The sequence below is a fragment of the Canis lupus genome, chromosome 7, assembly GCF_003254725.2.
Source record: "Canis lupus dingo isolate Sandy chromosome 7, ASM325472v2, whole genome shotgun sequence".
Lineage (NCBI taxonomy): Eukaryota > Metazoa > Chordata > Mammalia > Carnivora > Canidae > Canis > Canis lupus.
In genome coordinates this window covers 76,233,182-76,256,937 of record NC_064249.1, presented here as the reverse complement: position 1 = coordinate 76,256,937, position 23,756 = coordinate 76,233,182, and the positions used below count along the sequence as shown (strand labels likewise).

The window sequence follows — 23,756 nt, the reverse complement described above, 5'->3', positions numbered from 1 at the left end:
TTTTATGTCCATGAATGTCGTTCCATCTCCATGTAGGAAGGCTTTGTGCAAAAACAGAGGTGGATTGAGCTGTGGAAAGTTCTAGGGTAATCTTCTTGGATTCCCAGTGCCTTTGGCTAGCTGACAGATCAGCTGCGCTGCTGTGTGCAGCATACTCTCCCCTCCCTGGTGCAGAGAAGCTGCCCAGAGCCTGGCCTCTGAGGTTGCCAGCACATATGCAGAGCACTCCATGGGCCAGACCATCCTAAAACACTAATGGTGCATTAGGGAACTGTGTAGCAGTAGTATTAAATTATGAATTATGCTGCTTTGTGGCACCCAGACTGATGCAAGGCAGTGAAATATTAATTAACCTTGCAGATGGCTGTGGCTCACATTGTTCATCACTGCCCTGAACCTGCAGCAATGAATAACAAGCAGCTTTTGTTCTGCATTGCACTTGGAACAAGAGACCGAGAAAATATTTTTTTAAATAAAAAAAAAAGAAAATATAATAACTCCGGGAGATGGTGAAAAAAACTTCTGATGTAAGTTGATACACTGAAAGCAAAGCCTGCCTGCACCTCAGACTGAACAAGGACCCTTGCAGCCAGTGGTCACCTTAGGAGTCCGACCAGGCCACAGGCCACCTCCCACACTGGAATCTGGCAGAGAGAACACTCTGGAGTCAGGCAGGCTCCACAGAAACACCAAAGCAGGACTAAGCCAAAAGATTGACAAGGAGGAGTATAAACAAGAATCATCAGACTTGGGGTTGATGTATGGGAGCCCTCTTGAGAATAACTTAGGAAACATGCTCCAGCAAAGGGAGTACATATTTCAGGGAAGGAATTACAAGGAGGAAGGCTTACAAGCTAGGAAAACATCTCCACTAAATAGCTTGTATTCTTTTCTCCCTCCTCACCCTGGTTGTGTTAAGCTTCACTGTGTGGGGGATGCTAACAGGGTACAGGTAAATGAAAGACCAGCTAGACGCTCTTCAATTTGTCAGAGTGGCAAGACTCAGCTTGAATAGATCATTTACAAATATTGGCACCACAGAGATCTAGTAGAACAGATTCTGGGGACAACGTGTCTTTCATGATTGTTTTGGCCTCAAACGTTGACTTGCCTTTTCCTAGAGCAGCATGGGCCAAGAGAAGAGTCCAGACTTTGAGGTTCTGGTGTGGGATCCATGTACTAAGGAGTAAATCGGGAAGAATGATATGGCAATAGCCTTACAATGGTACTGTCCAGATAAAATGAAATCATGTACCTGCTACAAATAACTACTAGTGCCAAGTCCTGTCAATTAGTGAAGAGCCAGATGTTGAAGAAATGATGTACCCTCTTGGTCAATCAATATTTTTATCATTTTTGGTAGCGATAAGGATACAGAGCAAAATGACATAGCAGTAAGTTGGATCTAATCATGTGCCCTTCAAAATACATAAACATAACTGCAAAGACAAGTTGACAAAACCAAAGTCCCAGCCATAGTGGGATATTATGATACAGCTCTTGTAGAATTTTGCAGAGTAAGCTGAATAAAAATAAGATTTGAACAAGTCAGCTCAGAAGTTTGAAATAAATGGAATGAAATGTGTGCAATGGAATGAACTGTATGGAATCTACCATCTGTAGATAGAGAACATATAAAGTCTCCAAAGATCCATGGAACATTTACAAAAGTTGAACACGTAGGAAAAAAAGTGTCAACAAATTTCTTAGCAAATATTATTATACTGTGTTTTTTGTTCAACCAGTGCAGATGGGCACACGGTATGATTGCATGTCCCGTCTCTACCCTCTTGTGAATGGGTATGACTATGTGATGAGTTCTGGCCAATGAGTTGTGAGCAGAGATAGAATGTGTCACTTCTAGAGCATTCAACTGCCTGTGAAAGATTTCAGAACATTCTTTCTTCTCTGTTGACTTTTGACATAGCAACTGGCAACATTTGAAATGGTGGCTATTCCATCAACTTGTGTGTCTACGTCATCACAATGAGCAGATCCTACTTGCCAAACTTCGATGGTTGTATAGTGTAGGTGAGATAAATATTTTGTTATTTTAAGCCACAGGGATTTGGGGGTTATTTATTATAGCAGTATGATCTAGGCTATCTTGACTAACATCTTCTTAAACCAGTACTAAGTTAAATTTTATTTTTTTTCTAAATTAAATTTTAAGTAGTTACCAAAAATAATTCTTAAACTATGGTAAGAAATGATAAACTCCTAAATAATTCATAAATTTAAAAAATGAAATTCAAAAATTTTAAACTCATCAAAATAAAAGTACTACATATCAAAACTTGTAGAATATATGTAATGTGCACTAATCAATGAGATAGAAAATAAACCAATTAAGCATTTATTTTTTTTAAGATTTTTAATTTATTTATTCATGATAGACATAGAGAGAGAGAGAGAGAGAGAGAGGCAGAGACACAGGCAGAGGGAGAAGCAGGCTCCAAGCCAGGAGCCCGATGTGGGACTTGATCCCGGGACTCCAGGATCGCGTCCCAGGCAAAAGGCAGGTGCCAAACCACTGAGCCACCCAGGGATCGCCCAACTAAGCATTTAGATCAAAATAAAACAGAAAATAAAAATGGACCAGAGAATAACTAAAGGAAGTCAAAGGCAAAAATTAATAAATAAGAGAAAGAAATTACATGAGAAGAAAAGCAAAAATGCAAGAGTAACACCAAAATCCAAGTGTTTTCTGAAGAAAATACAATCATATACTAGACTCTACCAAGGCTGATTTATAAAACAAAAAAGAGAGAGAGGAAGAGAAAGAAAGGCAAAGCAAAAATTAGTAATCATAAAGAAATAGTCTAAGCAATTATGCACTAATATATTTGAAAACTTAGATCAAATAGAAAATTTTCTGAAAATGTCATATTATAAAATTTAACTCAAGAAATACAAAAATAGAAATAGAATAAAGCAATAGCTATTGATTTGATCATCAAAAATCACCCACCACCCTAGTAGAAGACACATACCAATCTCATTAAGAAATTTTACAGTTGAATTTTGCCACACTTTCAAAGAACAGATAATTCCCATTTTACACAAAATATTTAATGTCAAGGAAAAGAAGGTAAATAAACTCTATAAATAATGTCATAAGGTTTATATAAGCTTGACTTAATAAAACACAGGGACAGTTTAAGAAAAGAAAATTATGAAATATAATCTACAATAAAAATGTAAAAATAATAAACAGAGAATTGATTTTGGTACTATATATATATATATATATATATATATATATATAATATCATGATTAAGTATATTGGTGACTAATTAGGGTATATCCCAGTAAAATCACCACAATATAGACAGAAAACAAGCATCTGATAAAATTCAATACTAACTCATCATTTATAAAAATCTCTTTGTAGAGCAGGCCGGGTGGTTCAGCAGTTTAGCGCTTGCCTTCAGCCCAGGGCCTGATCCTGGAGACCTGGGATCGAGTTCCACATCGGGGTCCCTGCATGGGGCCTGCTTCTCCCTCTCTGCCTCTCTCTTTGTGTCTCTCATGAATAAATAAATAAAATCTTTTAAAAAAAATATCTTTGTAAACTAAGTATAAAAAGGAATTCTCTTAAGAAGATAAAAGTTACCTAACAAATATTATAGTAAAACTTGATGAAATTCTGATTAAAGTCATAAACAAGACAAGAACTCTCATTATTAGTGATTCTATCAAACAATGTACTGTATACTCTAGGAAGAACAATAAGATAATAGAAGAAGGGATGCCTGGGTTAATACAGCAGTGCTACATTACCATTATAAATATGTATAGATACTCTAATAACATAGCTCTAAGACAAAGAGCTGACAAACTAAAAGGAGAAAAAAATCAATATGGTATAAATGTATATGTGTATTTTATATGATATATGTATATATCATATGTAATATCTTTAATTAAAATTATAACAAAAATATTTATAATACAATATATTTATTTAATGTATAAATAAAAATTTATATAAATATACATATATAAACTTTAGTGGAATACTTCAATACTCTCTCAGCAATTGACAGAATAAATAGGGAAAAAATATCAGTAAGTATACAGAAGATCTGAACAACATTTCCAACCAATTTAATCTAATCTCCATGTAGAAAACACCTCAGCCAACGACAAAATACATCTCTCCTTTCCAGTGGAACATTCACCAAGATGCACCACACTCCAAGCCATAAAACAAGACTGAAGAAACGTAACAGAAATGAAGGCACATAGAGTATGTTTTATGATCACAACGTGATTAAATAAGAAATCAAAAATTGAAATATATCTGAGAAACCCCCAAATAACTAACGGATCAAAGGGGAAGTCCCAACATAAATTAGAAAATAGCAATTATAACTAAATATAAATGAAAACACATGTCAAAATGTGTGAGATGCAGGTATGGCAATACCTAGGGGACAACTTTAACTACCTCTATTAGAAAATAAAGATGATGTATAATTTATAATAGAAGCTTCCATCTTAAAAAGTGGAAAAAGATGGGACACCTGGGTAGCTCAGTGGTTGAGCATCTGCCTTCAGCCTAGGGCCTGATCCTGGAGACCCGGGATAGAGTCCCATGTTGGATTCCCTGCATGGAGCCTGCTTCTCCCTCTGCCTGTGTCTCTCATGAATAAATAAATAAAATCTTTTTTTAAAAAAATGGAAAAAGAAGAGCAAATGAAACAAAAAAAGTAAATAAATAATCACATTAAGATCTAAAAGCAATAAAATGGTAAAGAATTTTTTTAAAAAAACAAAAGGTCAAAAGCTGATGGACAGACATCATTCCAGATTTTACGGACATTAAAAGGATAATAAGTTTATTATGGACAAATGTTGGTCAATAAATTTCATGACTTAAATAAAATGGGGAAAAATTCCATGAAAGACATATATTGCAAAAACTGACTCAATTTTTTTAAAAATAGAGCGACCCTGTCATAATTAAGAAAACAGAATTCGTAACTGGAAACTTTCCCATGAAGAAAACTCCAGACCCAGTGCCTTCACTGATGAATTCTGGCAAAAAATTTCAAAAGAAATGCCAATCCAAACACAAACCCTTTTAGAAAATAGAGGAAGGAGTACTTCTCAACTCATTTGATAAGCTCAGTATTACTCTGATTCTCAAATCATCAAAAACATCTCAAGGAATTAAAGGAAGATACCCCCCATGAACAAATACATAGAAATTCTTAACAGAATATTGGCAAATAGAATCAAAAAAGGTACCGTGATGGAGTGGGTCCCACACCAGGCGCCGGGGCTGGCCACACCAGGATGCTGGCACCAGGGTGGGAGTGCCAGGTGGGAAATCGATTGAGACGCTCACAGCGAGCCCAGCAGATGCAGGAGGGACTCACAGAGCAAGTGCAGAATCCTGACCTTTCTAGGGTTTTCTCCGAGGCAGAGAGAGCCTAACTGAAGCCAGCTTACTGGCTGTCCAGGAAAGTTGATGGCAGGCTGTCTGCTTTGTTGTGTTTCTCATGGCCTCTTGCATGTCTCAGCTACTGACATAAGTCTAGGTCCCTGGTAAACCAGGCTGGTTGTTCCTGACACCTCTGGGGTTCATTACTGATAACAGAGGGGTGGCTGGATGAACACCCCATGGGGGGCCACAGTGCTATAAGCAGGAGAGGCAATGAACATCCAGAGACCTGGTGGGGAGTGAAGGCTGGAAAGCCAGCAAGAGAAACCACCATTGGAACTTTCTGTCTGCCAGAAGAAGAAGAATACAATAACTGATTAGGAGTGGGAAAACCTGGTCGTCAGATACCAGAGGGAAAGGATTTCATTTCCCATATTTCCTCAGTGAAGAGTCAAGAATTAGTTGAGGTAAGGAGGACCACCCCCAGTGGTGTGAGCTGATCCCTTCCAATACATCTCCAGCTGTCTCCTACAGGTGCTACTTCTCTGCCTGAACCCTGCCTGCCACCCCAGGGCTCCCCCTTAGCCACGCACAGATGTCTATACTGCAGGACTGGGGAAATCTACACAGAATCAGAGCACAGGTGGGACAGCAGACATGTGACTCCTTCTGTCCACAGGGTCCAAGGGAAAGTTACGCAGAACTCAAACTTTCTCTCAGTTCCCTAGCTTCTCCTTTCTCCTCAATATACCTTTTTCTTCAAGTCTCCACCATTTGTACCTCTACTGGCTTTTGAAAAAGAATTAAAACACACACACACACACACACACACACACACACACTCCCAAAGACAAAAACATTAATTCCCCAAGGTAGTAGAGACAAAACTCAGAAGAGAAACATTATCCTGATTGCTTCATAAATTACACACTCATTTCAGCCACCCTGAAATAAGCATTAATATGCATTGTAGGGTTAGTTTCTTTCCTTCATCTCCCACTTCTGATCATCTTTCAAATCCTGTGCCTTCTTACCTGCAAGGAATAAAATGAGCCACGTGCCTCTTATAGGCCATTTCTCTGGCTGTCAGTAGACTGGCTGATGTTGGAATCACCATGACAAATGCACAATTGTAGGTGTAGACATAGGCCAGACTCTCTCAGAGCCTGCCATGGCTGGGAGCCTGTGAAGAAAGGGAATTCCATCTTTTTATTTGACACATGCTGTACTAAAGACTGTTCACAGCCATGACACATAAATTAAATTTTCTTACTCCTGCACTAAGAAAAAGTGGTTACTGTGACTACAGTTAACAGTCTTTCCTTTCTCTTGCTACTGGTACCATAAGAGCATTTCCAGGCAGTTCTAGGACCCCCACAAAGGGGGCTTTGTGCTCTTGTGAATCAATCCTGTGTGTGTCCCCTTGACTTCCATGCGTGTGTCCTCTACCCCATGAAGGCAGCCTGCAAAGCACGGGAGTGGCCTGTATTCCTTGGAGTCTTCATGCCCATATGGCCCATGGTTTCTGGGTGGATATGCAGAGAGGCCCCTTTGGCCTGAGGAGTCTTCCTTCATGTATGAACCAATGAAGGGCTGCCTTGAGACCCAGTGTCAACAAACACAGAAGCCACAGAGCAGATTTATTGTTCCTTTTCTGTTTGCTGGTTGGCTTGTGTTTATCCTCTCCCTAGGACTCAGGTAGATGCAGAGTGGCCCTCCCATCTTTTGATACAGCCAACCCAGCTCCTGCCAAGAAAGCTTGTCTGCAGGTAACTACTATAAACCACTGGGTAAAATACAAAGAAGAGGAAGAGGAAGAGGGAAGAAAGGAGAGGAAAACAAAAACAAAATAGCCCAGAGGCACTAGAAAGACAATAAAAGCAGGTTGGCACTTGGAAACATGGAAAAGGCAATGAGTAAGCTCTGGTTTGAAGGACTAGGAGCCTGAGGTCAGGGCACAAGCAGAGCCACACAGGGATCACTTAGGTACTTACGATGTGTCTCTTTCTTTCTTTCTTTCTTTCTTTCTTTCTTTCTTTCTTTCTTTCTTTCTTTCTTTTTTTTTTTAACGATTTATTTATTTATTCATGAGAGACACAGACTGAAAGAGAGAGGAGAGACACAGGCAGAGGGAGAAGCAGGCTCCATGCAGGGAGCCCAACATGGGACTCGATCCTTGGTCTCCAGGATCATGCCCTGGGCTGAAGGTGGCGCTAAACAGCTGAGCTACCCAGACTGCCCCCATGTGTCTCTTTGACCTGAAGAAACAGGACAGAGTTCAAGGCACTTGTGAGGGAAGTGAGAAAGGTGGTCCTGGAAAGGAGAGAATCAGAAAATAGAATTATCTGGCCACTTTGAACTAAGCATGGGCAGAGAGGCAGCAAGCAGCCCAGTTAAAAAGCAAAGAACTAAACTGAGGTAGAATTGCTGTTCAGGACACACACTTTGATGTCTGCAACCAACCAAGTTAATTTTGATAAAACAAAATATCACACATGCGCATTGGAGGAAGATGCCCGAAACTGAAGTCTCAACAGAGCATTCACGATGATCAGGACATAAACTAAAATCATCTGGCATCTAAAGAAACTAGAAAGTAAGACACATTCTCAAGAGAAAAGACAAACAATGGAGACCACTCTGATATGACCCAGGTGTCAAAATTAGCAGACAAGAATTTTCCAGCAGTTATGACAACTATGTCCAATGAATGACAAGCTCTTAATGCATAAAGAGATGGCAGTTCCCTGCAGAGGAATAGAAAATAGAGAGATCAAAGTGGTAGTTCTGAAACTCAAAAGCATCATACCTAAAATGAAAATATTTATCAGCTTAAATGGAAATGAGAGAGGAAACAGCCAGTGAATTTGAAAGATTAGTTGAAACTATTTAATCTGCAAAAGAAAGAAAATGAATATGGAAATACCTTGGCAATTAAGGTAGAATAGACAAATTCCTTGAAAAATAAAACTTGGCAAAACTGTCACAGAATGAAAGGGAAAATTTGGAAAGCCAAAAGTATGTTAAAGAAATAGAATTTTTTATTAATATTTTTCCAGAGAAGAAGATCCAGGCACAGATGATTTTTGACTGGGCAATTTATCAAACACTTAAGAAAGAAATAACATTAATCTTACACAAACTCTTTCAGAAAGTAAAGAAAGAAGGGAAACTTCCTATTTTTTAGGCAAGTATAACCCTAAGATCAAAATACAACAAAATATCTCTAGAAAAGAAAAATGCAGACCAATATCCTTATGGAATAGACACGAAATTCCTCAAGAAAATATTACTGAATTGAATCAAGTAATACATTAAAAAGATAATGCATTGCAACCAGATAGGGTTTATCCCAGAATTGCAGGGTTGAAATTTACATTCAAAGATCAATTATTGTAATCCAACAGTTTTAAAAAATCAAAGAGAAAAACAAAACTACTGTTTCAATAGATTCAGTAAAGGTTTCTATCAGTGTGATAAAATCTCTTGGGAAAGTAGGAATAAAAGGGAATTTTCTTGGTGTAATGAAGACATTTATGAAAAACTTATATTACTGACTTGTGAACAACTGGGTGCTTTCTACCTACAACCAGGAACAAGGTAAAGATGCCTATTCTCTGCATTTCTATTCAATACCATACCAGAGATATAAACAATGTAATAAGAGAAGAAAAAGAAATAAAAGAAAAATCAGAAAGGAAGAAAACTGTCTCTAATAGCCCTGGTGATCATGAGTAGAAGGTTAGGTGAACAAGATGTGGATTAATCATACAATAGATACTACTCAGCAATAAAAAGTGAGGACTACTGATATATACACAATAGTATAGATGAATCTTAAAAACATTTTGCTCTGCAGGGGAAAAAAATACTTATGTGAAAGAGGACATACTGTGTGCTTCCACTTATGTGAAATTCTAAAATAGGTAAAACTACTAATGGTTGCCTCTGGATGGATGGGAAAGGGGATTCAAGAAAAGGGCCCCTGAGAAATTTTATTGAGTGATGGTAATATGGTACTGAGCCTTGATAGGGTTTGTGAATTCAGATTTTACATTAAAAAAAAAAAACAGAACAAAACTGTAAACAGATATTGAGCCTTGATAGGGTTTGTGAATTCAGATTTTACATTAAAAAAAAAAAAAAAAAAAACAAACAAACAAAAAAAAAAAAACAGACAAAACTGTAAACAGATATTGAGCTTTATTTACTAATGTCTACAATTTGCCTTGTAACGCATCCAAAAACTAAGATGGATTGATAGATAGAGGAATGGATAGATATGTGACAAAGCATGTATATAGCATATGTTAATGACAGACTCTAGATGGTGTATATATGGTGTTCAATGTAAAATTCTTTCAGTTTTGCTATTTTTGAAATTTTTCATAATTAAATATAATAAATATATTGGTTTTTCTTCTCTGACAGCCTAAATATTAACAATTATCATTAGTAGTAATTATTATTATATTATTATTATTATTGAGAACCTTGCCCCTTTATCTCTCTCTTCCCCAATATTCATTCATTCAAAATTCAAAAAGTATTCAGCATCTACTATGTGTCAGGTACTATGGCAGATGTTCAAAATGTAAAAGTGAGCAGAACAATCAACATCCGTGCCCTTATGAAGTTTAAATTCTAGTGGGGCCAGTGATCAATCTCAAAAAGCTGGAAATCACCTTAATGTAAATCAATAAAATCATTTCAAAAGATAGTTTATGGTATATCCATATAAAGAAATGCTCTGCGGGCATTAAATTGTGTTTTCCTAAATTTTTCAATGATTATGTTTGCACATGTAAGACTGAATTGGTTATAAAGAAAAATGTTAACAGATACCCATTGACATAAAGGGGAAATGTATTACAAATACACAAAAAATACATATTCCCAACCAACCATGGATATATCACCTTAAGTATTCTGTGCTCAAACTGTGACTGAGAAGGTCAGGTTTTCCACTCCCGGGAGATCTTTTCACACATCTTTATGAGGCATTTGGTGCAAGAAAGCTGAAATATCTTATTCAAGGAAAGAGTGAAGCATGATTTAAGTAGAAGGCCATAGATAAGAGCCAACCTTGGTGAAGAGATTACAACATGAAATGCAAGAAGGTAGGGCCTGGTCTCCAACAAGAGACAAAGGCCGGAGGTCAGGGACAAGCATATCATCTGAGCCTTTTTAGTGCAGGCTGGAATGAAGCAAGGTATCTTGTTTGCCTTTGCTGGCCAGGGAACAGGATAGTTGGCTTTTGTGACTAAGGCTGGGAGTGCCTGGGGGGTTAAGCGTCCAACTCTTGATTTCTGCTCAGGTCATGATTCAGGGTTGGAACCCCACCTTGGGTTCCACACTTAGCAGGAATCTGCGTGAGATTCTCTCTCTCCCTCTCCCTCTGCCCTTCCTCCTCCCTCTGTTGTTCTCAAATAAACAAATAAACCTTAAAAAAAAAATAAAAAGACTCAGGCTGAAGCAGACCCAACAACATTTTCCCCAAAATTTCAAAGCCAAAATTCCCTGCCCCTCCTCTGACCTTCTCACCAAATACTCCTGGCTCCCACAGCAACATGTGTAATCTTCTCCACAGCCCCAGATATTTCCACTCCAATATTTTCTGCTCCATTTATCAGGTGTGTCTTCTATTTCCCCCCAAGATGTCTGGGTCTATCATTAACTGAAACTATGCTTTTCTGAGAACCAAATTTGGTTGACTCATTTGAGATAAACTTATAGGGTAAGTATGCAAATTCTATGGACATCCATCTCTTCATGTAAAAAAAAAATATGGATAATGAAATATGTCCCTCTGATCTCTCTAATCTGTTGTGACCATTAAGTCAGATGATATGGGTGCCAGTGCTTTGTATGCTTAATATCCTGACAAACTTTTGGTATAATATCCTATATCAGGACATGGCCCAGCATGAATACACTTACAATCCTCTCCCAGTAAAAGGATACTCACCCACTCATATATAAGTGTTGCGTGTGCAGAAAATGGAAGTAGTTTGTTTATTTTTAAATGAGAAAATATCCTAGGGACTATGAAACCTTTGTGGAGACCCTGTCCTCTCTGAATCCCAAAGACCTAGTTTTATTCTCTGACTCACTGAAAGCCCTCTGTAAAGGTTTGTTGCCATATTTACTATTTCCTGGATTCATTCTGCAACTGTGTCTTCCCCTTGGCATTCATTCATTTTGCGCACATAACATTGAATGCCTACTATAACTAATGTTAAATGAGCTCACAGTATAACATGGGGGTGGGGAACAACGAACAAACAGACATGTAACATGTGCTGGTCTGTTATATACACATGGCTTCTAGGGCAGATCAGAGCGGCTCAACAGCTCAAGCCATTGCTCCTACTTGAATCCCTCTCTTTCTGCCACCTTACTACCCATGAGTCTTTTCTGTTCACATCCTCTTCACTCTTTAAGGATTTTAATTATTTGAAAGAGAGAGTGAGCACAAGTTGGTGAGCAGCAGACAGAAGAAGAGGAAGAAGCAGACTCCCCCACTGAGCAGGGAGCCCAATGCAGGGTTCCATCCCAGGACCCCGGAATCCTGTCTTGAGCTGAAGGGAGACCCTTAACCAACTGAACCACTCAGGTGCCCCCATCCTCTTCATTTTAAGGCTTGGTTCAAATGATTCTTAAGATGTGAGACCTCCTCTGATCATGCTGTTTTGTGTCTTTGAACTCTAGGCTCTTTTTTCTAACTTGTGCTCAGAACATTTACCATATGAATGAGGGATGCTGAATGAAAACCAGATAAAGGGTTAGTATCCAAGATCTATAAAGAACTTATTTAACTCAACAGCGAAGAAACAAACAATCCAATCATGAAATGGGCAAAAGACATGAATAGAAATCTCACAGAGAAAGACACAGACATGGCCAACAAGCACATGAGAAAATGCTCCGCATCACTTGCCATCAGGGAAATACAAATCAAAACCACAATGAGATACCACCTCACACCAGTGAGAGTGGGGAACATTAACAAGGCAGGAAACCACAAATGTTGGAGAGGATACGGAGAAAAGGGAACCCTCCTGCACTGTTGGTGGGAATGTGAACTGGTGCAGCCGCTCTGGAAAACTGTGTGGAGGTTCCTCAAAGAGTTAAAAATAGACCTGCCCTACGACCCAGCAATTGCACTGTTGGGGATTTACCCCAAAGATACAGATGCAGTGAAACGCCAGGACACCTGCACCCCGATGTTTAAGGAACAATGTCCACAACAGCCAAACTGTGGAAGGAGCCTCGGTGTCCACCGAAAGATGAATGGATAAAGAAGATGTGGTTTATGTATACAATGGAATATTCCTCAGCCATTAGAAACGACAAATACCCACCATTTGCTTCAACGTGGATGGAACTGGAGGGTATTATGCTGAGTGAAATAAGTCAATCAGAGAAGGACAAACATTATATGGTCTCATTCATTTGGGGAATATAAAAAATAGTGAAAGGGAATAAAGAGGAAAGGAGAAAAAATGAGTGGGAATTATCAGAAGGTGAGACAGAACATGAGAGACTCCTAACTCTGGGAAACAAACAAGGGGTGGTAGAAGGGGAGGTAGGTGGGGGTGACTGGGTGACGGGCACTGAGGGGGGCACTTGATGGGATGAGCACTGGGTATTATTCTATATGCTGGCAAATTGAACACCAATAAAAAATAAATTAAAAAAAAGAAAAAGAAAGAAAACCTACCATCTTGAAACTCACAACTGAGTAAGCTTCAAAATAAAAATAGAGCCTTCTAGATAAACTCTCCTTGTGACTTCTTTTTTACACACATCTTTATAATCCATTTCATTGGCTGTGTGAGTTGTGCTGGTAACTGTAGGTTGTGCTGGTAACTCTACAGACTGTGATGGTAACCAGGTTGCAGTGTAAGGCACATGTAGGAAAAGCAAAATAATGAACAAACCTCTCAGCTCATTACTCCACACGTTCTCTTTGCTGGACATGCAGAACTCCTGCAATTCTGGGTTCCCACAGTGCCTTGTTTACCCTTGCTCCCAGGGCCTGAGCCAGTGGATACTTTTGTGCCCAGCCTCTCAGCTGCCAAACCATGCACATGACTCTCTCTTCATTTCCAGAAGAAATGCCAGTGGGCAGCTGTGTTGATTTAAGGTTATCAAATAGTCTTTATTCTAAGAGGTAGAGATGCATTCCCAGCATTTTGGGACCACATGCCCCCCCTGATGAAACACAAATGTAATTAATACTTGGCACCTTTAGTTTGAGATTGTACAGTTATATGCATTTCTATTTCGGTTGGTCTGTTTTTGATAGTTTACTAGACACTTTTCTATTGATAAACCAGAGTATTAGTCGCCAAGACAGAGAGGGAGAGAGAAAGAGAGAGAGGTAGGAGAAGAGGGAGGAAGATGGAAGGAAGGAAAGGATGGACACAGGGTGGATGGAAGGAGAGAGGGAAAAAAGGAAGGACAAAGAGAGAGAGAAAAGAAATAAAGCTTGATTGATGGTTACAGTCCCTGGCCTCTAATTCCTACCTGGACTTAGATTCTCATTCATATCTCCGCCATGCAGCAAGGCATCTATAGCCTGAAGTGACTTTGATCCCACTGGAGAGATGAATGTTTTAGAGAGTGGTGGTGGTGTCCTCTCCTTGTCACCTCCATATACTACCCCATATATAAGTCTATGGGATCATACATAATTTACAGCCCTCTTCCAGCTAATAATAATTTTTTTAAACCAAACTCAAGATTTGTCATCAAAAAGCTTTTACGACATAAAGAAAAAATGTATTAATGTGCTTTGGTGTTAGTCCAAACTGCATCTGCAGGACAGCACAAATCAAGTTATTTTGCCTTGATTTTGAAAAAAATAAATTTATAATTGCCTAAATTAGCCAAAGTATATTCTCTGTGGTAAAATGCTAGGGAATTTACACCTTGGTCATGGGGTTCATTTTTCCAAGATGTTCAGGTAAGGCCCAAAGTGCTGGTCAGAGATGAGGAAGAACTTACGTAGCAGGGTTTGTGGATTTCCAGCCGCTGTCCAGAGTAAACTACATTAGTTTTCAGTGTTTTCTGTGAGGAAAGGTTCATGAGGCTTGAGGTGTAGAAAACAGATGATCTGGAATGGTTTAGCTGCACATAATAACTCTGGTCTCATCACAGACACGGAGGATCACTATTGCGCTGACAACGTGAGGAGCAGGGAAGCCTTCAGAGAGAAGAGAAAAACCACACGGTTATTTTTCTCATTTGCTTTCCTGGTGAGGAGACACATCCTCAAACCGAAGCCTTGAATGTGGTGGGCCACACAGAGCCATCTTGCCATGCAGAGGCACAGGACTCACTGGGTCTCCCACGGGGTGCCCACCCTGCCCTTGCCCCTCTGTATCTGCTTTCCCCAGACGTCTGCTGCCAGGCTCCTCACCTCCTTGGCCCTAAGGGCTGCCATCCCATCCTGAGGGGAGACCCCAGGCTCTCAGTGCCCTGGAGGCCCTCAGGTTGTGGTGTGCTCCTCGGGTGACAGGCTCTCCACGCCCAGCAGGGTCACCGGTAGTGGAGCCAGGCGGGAAGGGCTATCTTGGGAGCCCCATGAATATCTGGGGGCTGCTGGGACACACCGGCCTCCTTTTCCACCTGCTCATAGAACCCTGGAGGCCTACAAAGACAGATCCACAGAAGAGACCTTTGGTTCCTAAAGATCTAGGGATGCTCAGGAGAGGCTTCTGAACACCTGTGCCCAGCACCCTGCAGCCCCGCCCCTTCGTCCGTAAGGCCCGCCTGCAAATGCCCCCCCCACCAAGCACCAGCCCTTAGGGCCTCCCCCTCCAACTAGAGGGATGGGCTAGACTGCAACGGGAAGGGCAGAGATGGAACTCAGGGGCCAGATTTCAAGAGCACAATAATATGTTCCAGAAGATAATGTATGATAGTGCCTTCTGGAAATAAGAACACTTTCTGTTAGGAGGGAGAAACAGAACAACTGGAAAACAAGGTAAGGAAAGGGCTCAGTGGAAATTAAAAATATGAGAGCTTACATGAAAATTAGGTGGAAGATTTGAAAGATAAAGAAAATCCTCAATAATAAGCTGAAAAACAAGAGAGAAAAGATGATAAAATCAGAGAAATAAATCAGAGTGTGGAACGCCCCATCACTAGGAATCTAAAAAAGAGAAAACAGATGAGTGGAAATAATTTTTAAAAATAAAAGAAATGAAGGTCTTGATTTTTCACAGTGTAATCAATGAAAAGAATCCTGCAAGGCGCCTCATCATGACATTTCAGAACACCAGAGTTAAAGAGAACATCCTAAATAATCTCAGAGATAGAGAGAGGAAAAGTTGCCACAATGGACCTCTCAACAGCATGGGAACTAGAGGATAATGGAGCCATCTCTTCAAATTTCTTCGGGTTTCCAGCCTAGAATGTTAGTTTTAGCCAAATCACAAATATTAGAGAAAAACAGTTCAAACATGCAATAGCACAAAATGGTTCCTCTGTTCCCATTTGCAGAGAGTTACTGGAAAACATGCTTCACGATAAGAAGGAGTAAACCAAGAGGAGAAAGACGAGGACTCAAGACGTAAGGACCCAGGAAGAGGTACCCTGGGCGGGGAAGGGAGTCCTGAGCACACACCCCTGGCAGCCTGGACACCAGTGGGGCTGCGGGGTGGGGGAGAATCCTCTGGTCCCAGCATCACAACATAGAGAAACAGTATTCAGCGGTGTGGGCACGGAGGTTATAATTTCTTTGGAAATTTTGGAAAGGATCAATTATAATTACATAAAAATATAAGCAAGTAGAACGTGAAGCAATGATTAATTCTAGACAATTATTAATTTGGGGGAAAATCAAAAGACACACAAAAAAGAATATATAATCACAGCACTCAATTTTCTCAGCATTTATCTACTTAACAAAGATTTAATGAGTGACCATTTCAAGGTAGTCTTGTTCCTAAAACCTGAGGATGAAGGAGGAACAAAACAGATTAATCCTTGGATTGGATTCTTGAGGGGAAGAAGGACAAGACAAGGTTATGGGGAAAAACCTCAGGGTAAGGAAGATGAGGAAAGCCTTCGGGTCCTCAGGGAAAACCTCTGTGCTAGTTATGGCAACATCAGATAGGTAATAAACATTATTTATGTAGTGAACATAATGAAATCATTAGACATCAATCAACCCAACTATGTTAGTTGAGAAAGGATGGAAAGAGTAAGGAAAAAATCTCAACTTTTATTAAAGGAAGTCATTAAATGACTTCTGAAATCTAAAAATTAAGAAAGAGCATCACAAGTATATTATTTAGAAATACAGAAGTACACATAAAAAGAAACAGAAAAATTTGAATTCAGTCAGCTCTGGAAAATAGGATGGGGCTTGGGGAAATGTGGGACAGCGTGTCTTTGACTCATAAGTTTTATACATATATTACCTTGATGAAAATAATAAATTCATTTGGTAGAATTAAATATCCCTGAGATAATGATATATTTAATTCTACAACTTTAAAGAACACAACCTGTACTATAAATAGTGTAGATAGATGGATAGAGATAGATGATAATTAGATAGGTAGATAGGCGATAGGTAGATACATAGATACATAGATATATAGAGATGCAGATGTAGAATTACCAACACCAAACTTAGTCCAGACTTCTTACTGAACTCCAAGGGTACAAAAAGATTTATATGCTCATTCAGGCAGAAAATCCACCTTACATACAAGGGAAAAGATTGGATTGGGCTCAGATCCTAATATTTAATGCCAGAAGTCAGTGAAGCAATATTTATAAGATTCTGAGTGAGAAAAGTGTCACCCAGGAGCTCCCTCCTTAGCCAGGTTATACATAAAGCAAAAAGACAAAAGGCAGATGCTGTCAAGTAGGCAATAATTCAAGAAATCCATGAGCCTTTTGGGGAAAGAAAAAGTATGACATTTAGCCAATCAAGGAATAAATAAAAACCATTTCTTTCAAAAAGAAAACAATGGTTAAAAATGGATGATGAGCCCTGAACCCATTTAAATAAAAAAGTAAGACTAAAAAAACAGGAAATTTTCATTAAAGTACAAACTGTAAATATTCTAAATCTTGAAAATGGAAAATTAATAATATAACTTTTAAAAAATCAGGACACATTTTTTTTTAAAGGTGCAAGTCCCCTAGGTGTGCTAATGTCCCCGTATTTCCAAGCAAGGAATCAATAGAAGATGTCTCAAGTTGAAATAGTTAGGTGTAAAAGCATAAACAATCTAATCCATTTTTAAATATGAGAGGAATCTTATAGAAATGAATCTCTCTTGTGAATAAGTATTTATCTAAATTTCAAAATTCCTTTAGTTTTCCTCTCTTTCACTAAGTTCCATGAAGATTGTTACAATTTTATTTTAATATAGTAAATAAGTTCCCATCCCATATAATTTGTATGTTTTTGTATTTTCACCAGTTTGTACAGAGAGGACTGGTGCGGTCATCACAAAGGAAACATCTATTTCTGAATGGTAAGATTTGAAAGAATGTTTTTGTTTTTTTCAAATAAACAAGTTATACCATGTCCATAAAACGAAACCCAAAATGGAATATTTACTGACTGGTAGTCATTTTGTGTATGACCCTGGCCACACCTAAACACTGTGGGAAATACAGAAGATACCTGGAGGCCTTCTGTGCAGGCTAGTTAGAGATATAATTGGTGGTGGTGGCGGTGATGGATCAGTATAGAGAGAGAAATAGGTGAGAAATAATATAGATGCATGATGCACACGCACACACACAACGATAGCCCAATGGGTATAAAAATACGTAATGGCGTAGCAATGCATAACCAAAACACCTTACTTTTGCACCTGAGTTTACACAGATTTACTCAGTAGGGAAAATAATAGCAGAAAGATGTTCTGGATGTCACCATATTGTCTAACACAGAGAGAGAGAAATCCCTCTGCATGGGTGCTGTGGTTGTGAAGATATTCCTCTAGTTTCTTCTATTCATAAGCCCATGTCCTATTTGAATAAAACATGATGCTAATATTCAAACTGGATATCCTGGATAGGTTTGATAAAGATTTTTATAAGATTGCAAAATCTGCAAATTGAAGGGGAAATGGCTGTGGTTCTTTTTAGCTACGCTATGCACGTGTAAAGCCTAATTTTTTCCCACTGAGGGGTCATTGCAACTGATGGCCACCTTTCGGTTCACTATGGGAGGGGACCATGCAAGGGTGTGAGTACCATGGGGCAAGGGCCGTGGGGGGGGCTGCATTCCTAGAGTGAAAAGCAGAACTCCTCTGGGAGCTCTGAGAGTAGCAGAAATAATGGAGGGTCGGGGAGAAGTGATCGGAGAAAAGCCCAAGATTGTGCAGTTGCCCAGGCCCCTGTCGGAAGTCACATTATTGTTAATACAAGGACATTTGTACCCCAAAGCCAGAGAGGACTGGGGATGAGGGGTTTGTTTTGCTACAACTCAGTCTCCTCTAAGGGACTGGGACCCCCTCAGGATGAAGGCCACATGTCATGCATCTCTGTACTCCCTGGACAGAGCACATTGCCTGGAACATGGGAAGTATTTCTGGGGCATTGGTGAAATGAGCAACTGGGTGATTTGAAGGACAAAGCATTTCTGGACATCGTTTGACAAGGACTCTTTATTCCCAAGCTTGGAGAGAAATGGGGCTGGAGTGGGCAGGAGAGGAAGCACACCACCCAGATGCTCAAAGCCTGATGGGAGCAAGAACGGGGAGCCTCCAGGGGCTGCCCCACCATCGCCCGTGCTCTGCCAGCAGCCAGGGAAGCCAAAGCCGACCGCTACTTCACAGCCCCTGACGTGGCCCTTACATTTGCTCCTGACCTTGCCAACCCAGACAGTCAGGAGACGGGGATGAGGTGGCTGCCGGGGTGAACACGGCCCACGTGACACAGGTACACGGGCCTAACTCCTGTTTCAGCCAGGTCACTGCACAGCCAGCCTGTGAGTGGGCCTGCTGGGGGAAGGGGGTCCAGCAGGAAGTGGGGGTTGGCATCAAAGCAAGTCTATGTACCTCCGACCAAAGACAAGAAAAGCTCAATATTATATTTCAAAAGTTACCTAATAGTAAAGTAAAATATGAAGTGGCCTAAGAGGCATCAAGCTCTAAGCTTGGGCCACTGCTTATTTCCCAAACCCTTGGACATCTGGAACCACACTGTTGGCTTGAAATGTGCAGCCAAGCAACACATGTCCTGATCGGCCCCAACGCAAGGACCCTGAGCATCCACATCTGCAATCCAGCCCCTACCCGCCCCCCCCCGGGGCATATGTGTGAGGTCAATAGAAAGTGGTGCGGAACAGGGACTGATTTGTAGCGGGGACTAATTCTAGGTCTAGCAGAGGCAGGACAGTGGCTTGAACAAGAGCTGGCTGATGGGGACTGAAGACAAACTGCAGCATCTCCCCAAATCTGTAGAAATTTCCCTCCATCTTCAGTGCTGGCTTCCTGGGAAATGTGTGTCCCCAGGAGAGCTCAGGGGCTTTCTTGTCTCCACTGCTGCTCACACTCTCCTGGATGCCAAGACGTCCACTGCCCCCTGGATCCCCACAGCCAGTTTCAACAAAGTAATCAGTGAAGCTGAATTCTTTAGCTCAGAGGTAAATGTGACCCAGATTTTCCTAGTGATCGCATGAGCCTGGATATGCTGGGAACGTACATTATTCTGACCTCTACCAAGCTTTGGGTCACAAGTCTGGCTTTTCCTTCAATAGTGAAGGGGTAGGAGCAAATTAGTCCCCAAATGAGCCAGAGGTCCAGTCCCAGCTGGGCGGAGTATGCAGATGTGCAGCTGCCTTCCTCTGCCCCCTTTGGGGCCTCCATCTTGCTATGCATAGATGATGGATGTGATTGAATTTCTGCAGGGAAGTGTCTCTGGAAAAGCTATCCTGTCCTCCTGCTCTCCAGCTTCACACCTGCAACCCAAAGGCAGCCAAGCCCCGAGGTCAAACAGTGTCTCGCACCCCCAGACTAGGCTGGGCAGAGTCCTGGAGGGGCCAGACCTTGGGTGACCTCAGGGCCATGCCACCTACACTCTGCTTCGGGCCCCAGTCCTAGGAGCTCAAGTGCCACCTCACCAGCATGGGCCTCTGTGGCCTAGAGCTCCAGCAATCCTGAGTTCTCATGGCATAAGCATTGACCTTCTGGTCCTGCATCCAAGCTAGACAGCTGCCTGGTCCTAGCAGCCAGGGCAGCTCCAGACTGTGTGGGACCTGAAGCTTATACATTTTGGAAGAGCCTTCCTTAAGAAAAATTGGAATATGAAATTAGGTTTGAAGTATCTGTTTATTCCGAAGGAGAATGAAGCCACAGCACTCTAAAAATGTTGAAAGCTGGCAAATACATAAACATCACAATGCAGGAAAAACATTTTCAATTAACTTACTCTCTGTTGTAATTTTATAATACCTAATTTTCCTAATAGTTTTGGCTGTCATATTCTTTGATCTTTTTCTTATGTGACAATAGTTTTGTAACATCATTTGTCTATAAAGAGGATGCTTCAGCTTTTCTATAACACGATTGAACAAAATGTGTTTTCTAGTATCAATAACTTAGGGAAGTTTACTTTGTGTTAACAGCTCATTATTGGAATTTCAGTCTATTGGATTTTTGTCAAATTTGGGGAAACCTCTATGATGTTTCTTCCATGTGTTAACTGTAAGTTTTCAGAACTAACAAATTTTCTTAAATACATTTTAAAATACCAAACTCATTAACCAGTTAGTAACTGATGTTCATACTGTAATGGTGCATTACAAATTTTATCAAAGATGTCATTGTTTTGATATCAAGTCGGCAAGAAACCTGCATCTCTCCCCCGTGTGTTAACATGCTTCCTGCCTGTTCATTCACGTCTGCCTCTCTGCTAACTTCTCCTGCTTCCTCCATACCAGGGAAGGTGTTATTGTCAAAAGCCCCCTGCCAATCAACCTCATGCACCCAAATCCCCATCTCAAAAGCTGGTTTCTGGAGAACCAGTCTACACTGGGTTGAATATGTATCCCGCCCCCCCCAGATTCATGTCCACCCAGAGCCTCAGAATAGGTCTTATTTGGAAACAAGGTCTTTTGCACATGCGATTAGTTGAGATCAGGCCACACTGGATTAGTTGAGATCAGGCCACACTGGACTGGATCCCAAACCTAATGACTGAGCAGAGGGGAGGAGACAGGCACAGGTGCAGAGGGGTGAAGGCCATGTGAGGATGAAGGCAGAAACCCCAAGGCCAAAAGAACATTATACAATTAAACAAAATACAAATTCAAAAGAACACCAAAGATTTCCAGGAGCTAAGAAGCTGGAAACCAGCAAAGGAGAACTCCCCCCGAAGCCTTCAGAAACCTTGGCCTTAGGCTTCTGACCTCTAGAAGTGGGAGAGCAGCCCTAGGAAACTAGGAAACAGTCCCCTTGGCTAGAGCCCATCACTGGCCTGGCCACACTCATCACGTGTGATGGCAAGAGAGGCCAGAACTGAATGGCTACCCTACCCGACTATATTTGAAATATCTTACAAAAACTTATATGAACACGTGGGTAGGTAGGCCCCTTTCCCAGTCCTGAAAGTCCCCGACACATAAACTGCTTCCAGAGCCAGACCCTGGACCCTCTGTCTGTGAACCAAGCACCTTCTCTAAGGAGCATCCGTGCAAAGTTCAGATCACAGGTCAGACTCACATGATGTCCTTCAGATGTAACCTCCACAAACACAGATGCTCAGAGTGAAAGAGCGAGTGAGCAAATGAAAAGACAGCATGGAAAGCACAGTCCCTCTCCTAAGGAGCTGGCAGTCCAGAAGAGTCTGACCACATGGAGCATGGAGCAGAGGAGTTAGAGAAACGCCATCAAGTGCACGTGAGCAGAGGGAAAAAAGGAGCAGGCATGCACAGTAGAGGCTTGGTACTTCGTGGAAACAGCAGCAGAAGACTGGGATCTCAAAGGATCATAAAGGGTTTCGTCTTTGTTTTAGAGAGGGAGGGTGGAGGGGCAGAGGGAGAGAGAAAGGATCTTAAGCAGATTCCATATTCAGAGTGGAGCTCGACTCAAGGCTCGATCTCATGACCCTGAGATCATGACCTGAGCCAAAACCAAGAGTGGACGCTTAATGGACTGAGCCACCCAGGTGCCCCAAAAGATCATAAAGTTTTAACCAAAGGGGTTGAGACCTTTCCTCCAGCCTGACCCAGAATAGGTGTTTCCACCCCTCAGAAGACCTGTCAGCAGCAGACTTCATAGCAGACTTCCTGTAGTTGTCAATGTTGAGAAATTTGGCATGCTGCTCAGTGTCAACCTTACTTTCCCTTCACAGGGCTTCCAGGTGTGGCAAGTGTGTATGAGACCCAAGAAATGGAATTTTTATACCTGTGAATCAGAGGAAGATAAATTGAAGCCAACCTGAAAGAAAGAGGGCTTTAGGTAATTCTGTCGTAAGTCCTGAGTCTTCAACATTTAGGGACCTTGAGTACACCTAGGCCCAGCCCCTCTTTTCACAGCAGAGGGAAAGGAAATCCAGGGGTACAGTAGCCTGGCCGCAGTCACCGCAGGAGTACAATCACTCTGCTCTGAGCCCATTGCACAAAGCCATTGCCTTCCTGCCACACCAGGCTGCCCTGTGACACTGAATCATTGCTTTCAAGGCTATTGATTAATCAGGGGAGAAAGAATACATTTCGAGGTGGATTTACCCTGTATGAACTCGCTTTAAAGGTGACATTGGAAGCTAGATCTCCACAATCAGGCAATGTGGCAACTGACTCCACACAAGAACCTTTAAAAAAATAAGTCAATTATTTCAAACCAGTGTATTTGAACTACTGTCACTTAATACAATTATTCTGGCACCATTATACAGGTTGAATGCTTTTTATTCATGTCACTGTTAGAGCTGAAACCTAGATATTTTCACTATGTTGTGTCCTTCTTTGACTAATTGCCTTTACTTTGTTTTTGACATCAAGAATGCTTGGCTTCAAAAAAAAAAAATGCTTGGCTTCACTGTTGGGTCAGGGCAAGGGGGCACAGGAGTCGAGATGGGGTAATACCTAATACTGGACTCACCTGGATCCAGATGGGCCAGGATCAGGGGGATAGATGGGATACTCTATCTGGATTTTTGTGGCCCACTTTTCCTGGATCCTTTGGAGCAATGAAACAAAGCTCTACTTTGAGAACAACTAATCAAACTCTTTTCATCTAGGTTTTCATGCACATGATCAGATCTAAAGTAGAAAAATTGACTCTAAAAACTTACCTGAAAGATGAGAATTGCAGCTTCTTCTTGGGATAGCCAAGTTACAAAGCTTTCAATTAAAGCTTTAGAAGAATTAAAAAAAAA

General features: G+C 40.9%; 2 long non-coding RNA genes across 2 annotated transcripts in view; one reads left to right on the top strand and one right to left on the bottom strand.

Annotated features, from left to right (window-relative positions):
- The first annotated feature begins 1,880 nt into the window (after positions 1-1,880).
- Positions 1,881-23,268, top strand: LOC112648084 (uncharacterized). Its single transcript, XR_003128732.3, has 4 exons — positions 1,881-2,031; positions 15,906-15,975; positions 17,845-17,899; positions 22,731-23,268. It is a non-coding gene; the product is annotated as an uncharacterized LOC112648084 (long non-coding RNA).
- The window catches only part of LOC112648086 (uncharacterized), a 30,793-nt gene continuing 11,021 nt past the window's right edge, over positions 3,985-23,756 (bottom strand). Inside the window, exons 3-7 of the long non-coding RNA XR_007412189.1 lie at positions 22,636-23,189; positions 14,821-15,051; positions 14,406-14,604; positions 6,428-6,576; positions 3,985-5,740 (exon numbers count right to left, since the gene is read on the bottom strand). This is a non-coding gene — a long non-coding RNA (uncharacterized LOC112648086). The remainder of the gene's footprint in view (positions 5,741-6,427; positions 6,577-14,405; positions 14,605-14,820; positions 15,052-22,635; positions 23,190-23,756) is intronic.